The sequence below is a fragment of the Taudactylus pleione genome, unplaced genomic scaffold, assembly GCF_031769625.1.
Source record: "Taudactylus pleione unplaced genomic scaffold, aTauple2 ptg001661l, whole genome shotgun sequence".
Lineage (NCBI taxonomy): Eukaryota > Metazoa > Chordata > Amphibia > Anura > Myobatrachidae > Taudactylus > Taudactylus pleione.
Window position 1 is genome coordinate 1,448,289 of NW_028286058.1, and position 5,265 is coordinate 1,453,553.

Consider the following 5,265-nt stretch of genomic DNA (forward strand, 5'->3'; position numbering starts at 1 on the left):
CTGTACCAAGGCCATGCTAATGATTATACGCATATGTGCAATTGGAATACATTTACGCAAGGATAGGTCTTGTTACAGTACATTATTTATTGAACCACTCTCGTATATACAGAATAGTACATACAATGGCAGAACCACAAACACCAACATGCAGGGCATTAACGGCCCGCTGGTATCTCTAATTCACCTGCAAAAGAAATATTAAAATAAACACGACACACACACCGTGAAAGTAGAGCTTTATTACAGTCCCACTCAAACATAATCACCTACAATCCCTGTAAACGTCCTCATCTTCATGTAGGCATCCACGTCTTCATAAAATAACAAAAGTCCCGACCCACGGACAGAAGTACCGTCCTCTAAGGATGGTAATTACCGAATGACAGCTCACTGAGCTCAGCCGCGGCATTTCACTTAGAAATGCATGGACTGAGCATTCATTGGCTGAGAGAGGCGAGCCTCAGCCTCTATCAGCCAATGAACGGTTCTCACTATTGACTTCGATAGTTAGAAACGCTGGGTTATTAAAGGTTACCTAGCGGTTCTCACCATTGAAGTTAATGCCACACATGCTGGTACTTATGGTTCTCCAAGTACCAGCATGAGGCGGAGGCTTGGTGGGACCTCTACTTCTCCTGTAAAAGACAATCTTATTACATCTATTATTTACATCATACTTTTATACACAATCAACCCGGCACACACCCGCCAGGGGTGCCGGGGATAGCCCCGGGCTATCAGCCCAGGCCTGGGGTGCTAAGTAAAGGTGGAACCCTTTTATTGGGGGGTCCCCACCTTCCTAGGAATCCCCGGCCTGGGCTGACTAGCGGTCAGTTATAATGCTTTGGCCTGGTGACAGGGTACCCCAGCATTACACCCCTGCTAGAAAGAGTCCAGTGCTGGTTTTGGAAAAGACAGGGACCCCTACGTCTTTTGTCCCCTGTATTTTCACAACCAGGACCAGCTCTGAGAAGCGCGGTGATGGTTGTGCTTTTAGGGGTGGACTCCATGTAATTTTTTTTTATTAAACATTTTAACACTTTACAACTTTTTCCATACAGCAATATGCATGGATCTCACTGATCTGTGCATACATCTGTGTAATTCACACCTGCTCATGCTAAAAATTCCAACATTAAGCAGGTCTATTATTTAGGGGATTTGAAGTTTAATTTTGCGTTCAATTTTGTGTACGATTTTGTGTTCGATTTGGACATGGGCATGCAAAATCTAAATCACTATTCAAAATCAAACCAAATCAAATTCGATTTAGAAATGGCTTCCAAAATCGAAATTTAGTAAATGTGGGATTTTGACAGGGATTTCTAAATTCCATTTGATTCAATTTCAGGTGAGCTAAATCGAACATAAAATCTAATGCAAAATCGAACTTTGATAAATATACCCCTAATGGGGCATTTCCACTACACGATATAAATGAACGATTGAACGATAACGGCATCGTTATCGTTCAATCGTTCATTAATCATGCAGTGAATATGCCGGCAACGACCAGCGATGCGCGCTCCCGCTGGTCGTTGTCGGCATCTGTCATCGCCTGAACCTGCTGTCCAACCTGACTATTTCATCATGCAAGTTCGGGGATGAGGGAGGGTGCCCGATATATCGTTCAGTGTGGGCTCAATGTCCACTGCACAATATAATGAACGATTAAACGATAACAATATCGTTATCATTCAATCATTCATTAGTCATAGTGTAGTGGATATATGCGGCTTAAGGGTTAAATACAATTAGGTGCGAGTTGGCTTGTGCAAACCGTTTTCAAAGCAAATTAGCACTGCAAAGTCTAGATGCAATCCATTTCCAAACTCACAAATTTTTTTTTTAGGGCAACACCCCCTGCTCCCTGAGGGTATGAGATGGTAGGGAAGATCTTTATTGTAAGGCAGAGGTTCCCAAGGAATCAGTATGAATGTTTGGCGGTTCAAATCCCGACTCCGGAAGACCGGCAGGAGTGAAGTTCCCAACAGGGGATTAAGGGAAATAAAACTAACCCTACTCCCCCTCCTTAACCGTAACCCTCCCTTAGATTTGCCTAACCCTAACCTCCCCCCCTAGTGCCTAAACCTAACCCCACCTGTCCCCGCAGCCTAAACCTAACCCTCCCCAGGGGGTGCCTAAACCTAAGTCCCCCCTGGGAGCCCCTAACCTAACCCTCTCCCCCCGTGGCTGTCCGCGTCCGCCTTCCAGCTTGCCTTCATTCGGTATGACGGACATCGGTCTCCTGGCATAGGGATATTTAGGCGTCGGGATTTTGACGCCTATCATTAGACCCCTGCCGGGATTTGACAATCGGGAAGCCGGCGGTCGGCATTTCGACCGTCGGCTTCCTGACTGCATCCCGTTCGCAAACGCGGTCCTCAAGGCTCCCCAACAGTTCAGGTTTTAGAGATATCCATGGTTAAATCAAATTGACTGAGATACTAATTAAGTCACTTGTGCTCAACTGTCGATATCTCTAAAACCGGAGCCTTAAGGACCGCGTTTGGGAACCTCTCTTGTAAGGTAAAAATGTCAGGACATAGGGCCTGATTCAGAGCCGCTCGTAAGCGGCCGCTCGTTCGTTCTGACCGATGTTCGCACATCTGCGCATGCGTACGGATTGTAATACGCATGCGCGAACCAGTCAGTGCGGCCGAAAATCGTTTGTACGCTATATAGCGAATGCCTGCTATTTTGAGTGACAGATGGAGGCGTATGTGGGTGGTAACAGGGGAAGGTGCTTGAAAACGGGAGTGTGGAATTAGATCGCAGGCGTGCTTAAAGGTCAAAACGGGCGTTTTAAGGGAGTGCATAATTAATACAGCAGTGTCATTGACCACGTCACTTGTGGGTTTTTTTTTACCCCGAACTGATCGCAAAATAGCGGTTGAAAAAACCAGCCACAAGAATAGCGAGCAGTTCATACGCTGTTCGATGTGCTCGATTAATCTAATAAATAGCGGACATGACGTAGGATGCGAGCGGCCAGGGGGCGTAGTTTTCAAAATTACAACCGCAAGTTTTGCTCGCTTGTTCAGACTTAGAGGCATGAACAGACCGCAATTAGCGAACGGTTCATTTGAATAGTCACCCCTTGTTTTAGAACGAACGACCGCAAATAGCGAGCGGCTCTGAATGAGGGCCATAGTGCAAAACCCCTTGGACAGTCCACCTAATGCCTAATTAGGCATTTAAAGTTTTCAATTAGCTTAATTAGCCCAATAATTACATGAAATTTTTGGGTGTTTAAAAAAAATACCCACAAATTACCCCCAAAATAACTTTTTCATTACTTTAGGCACCCAAAAATATAATTTCAGTATTTTTGAAATGATAAAGTTTTTTTTAAAAAAAAAAAAATGAAAAAGGGGGCCTCAAGTAGACACCTTTTTTCTACTTTTTTTGCAATTTTTCTCTAATTTTATTTATTTTTTAAATGCACAAATCAGTCATTTGACAACATTTAAAAAAACTTTCTGTATGATTTTGCAAACAAAGTTGTCACTTTTTCAGGTCCAGAATTGTCTCCTCACTTTTTCATGCCCTTCTCCCAAGTCACATGCTATAGAAAATTTGTACACCCTCACCGTGATTAGTAGCACAAGTCGGCATTTCTAATTGGATTGAGCGTTCTCGGGAGCGAGCATTCATGCAAAGTGTGCGAGTCTCAGGAAACAAACTCGCACCTTAGTTCAATAACATGGCTGTGTGTGCGGGGGAGCTCAATTCAAATGATTTAGAACTCTCGATTGCGAAGAGGAGGGAAGGAGATTGAAATAAATGAATGAAACAATAATGACTCACGTCCCAATACAAATGCTGTCCACTGTGTGGTAGTCCGGTATTTTTACTCCTAGGGGTTTACTGACTTGTGGAGCAACCAATCACCTGTACCCCAAACATCAGGAATGGCAACTACTACAATAGCACCGCTAGGATCAACAGAGGCTGAGGGGTCTATTTACTAAGCCTTAGATGGAGATAAAATGAACGAAGATAAAGTACCAACCAATCAGCTCCTAACTGCCATGTCACAGGCTGTGTTTAAAAATTAACAGTTAGGAGCTGGTTGGCTGGTGCTTTATCTCGGTCCACTTTATCTCCATCCAAACCTTAGTAAAATAGAAACCTTAGCCTCTGTTGATGCTATTGTAGTAGAATGCCAGTGGTAATTCCTGATGCTTGGGATACAGATGATTGGATACAGGAATTCCCCAGCATTTACTGTACATCATAAAAACACAAACAGGAAGCTCATTTAAAGCACTAAATATTTGCACAATTTGTAAGTGCTTAATTACCATGTTCTTTACTATGTACATTTTAACAGACTCTAAAATATAGCTGTATACAGGGGAGCCAAGAGGGAGGGGGAAGCAGGTGCTTATTACCCCGGCCCGGGCTTGTTGGACGGACCCAGGTCTGACCTCCCCCCCCTACTTATCAGCAGCCCAGCACGTGCACAATCTGCTCTACCTGGGGGAACGATCACTCTGGGCTGGCTCTCTATGGCCCTGGCTGTATACCCTATTTAGATAACTAAAAACATTTATATTACTATTAGACTATTTATTATGTCATCTATCTTTCTACAGGCAGACATTTAGAAATGTAGGCAATCCAGTAAGCATTTTTGGAGCAAATGGCATGTTTGCGATAAACTGTATTAATGGATTAATATAAAATATTCATATTTACCAAACCATGTTACCTAAGGTATGCAGTCAGAATGTCAACACCTGGTGTTAGGGTTGGATCAGGGTTTATGCTGCAGTTAGGGTTAGGGTCAGAGGATGCCGCCCGGGTGCTGCCCACACCTCCCTAATGTAGCCACTGGTTAGGGTTAGGCTGGGGTTAAGGTTAAGCTGCAGTTATGGTTAGATGAAAATTGCATGCAAAATCATATTGGTGACATGCCAACTATTATTGATATTTGACATGTCATCATTTTGTACATGTCAACATTCTGACTGTCGATATACAGGCCATGTCGATATTCTGGTGTCGACGTGCTGGATGTTGACTTAATATACCCCTCCCTTACCTAGTATATTTACTAAAATTAAAAAGGGAATTCTCTGCTGTCAGATCTGTGATGGATTTTCACAGGTGCCTGAAGCTGAAATCTTTGCGACAAGTGTTACACAAGTGACCTTTACAATCAGAAAGTTGCCATAAACTTGTGTATATTACTTGTTGAAGTAAACAAAAACACGTTCAAAGTGGAGATTACGCCAAATGCAGCGAATTAGTTGG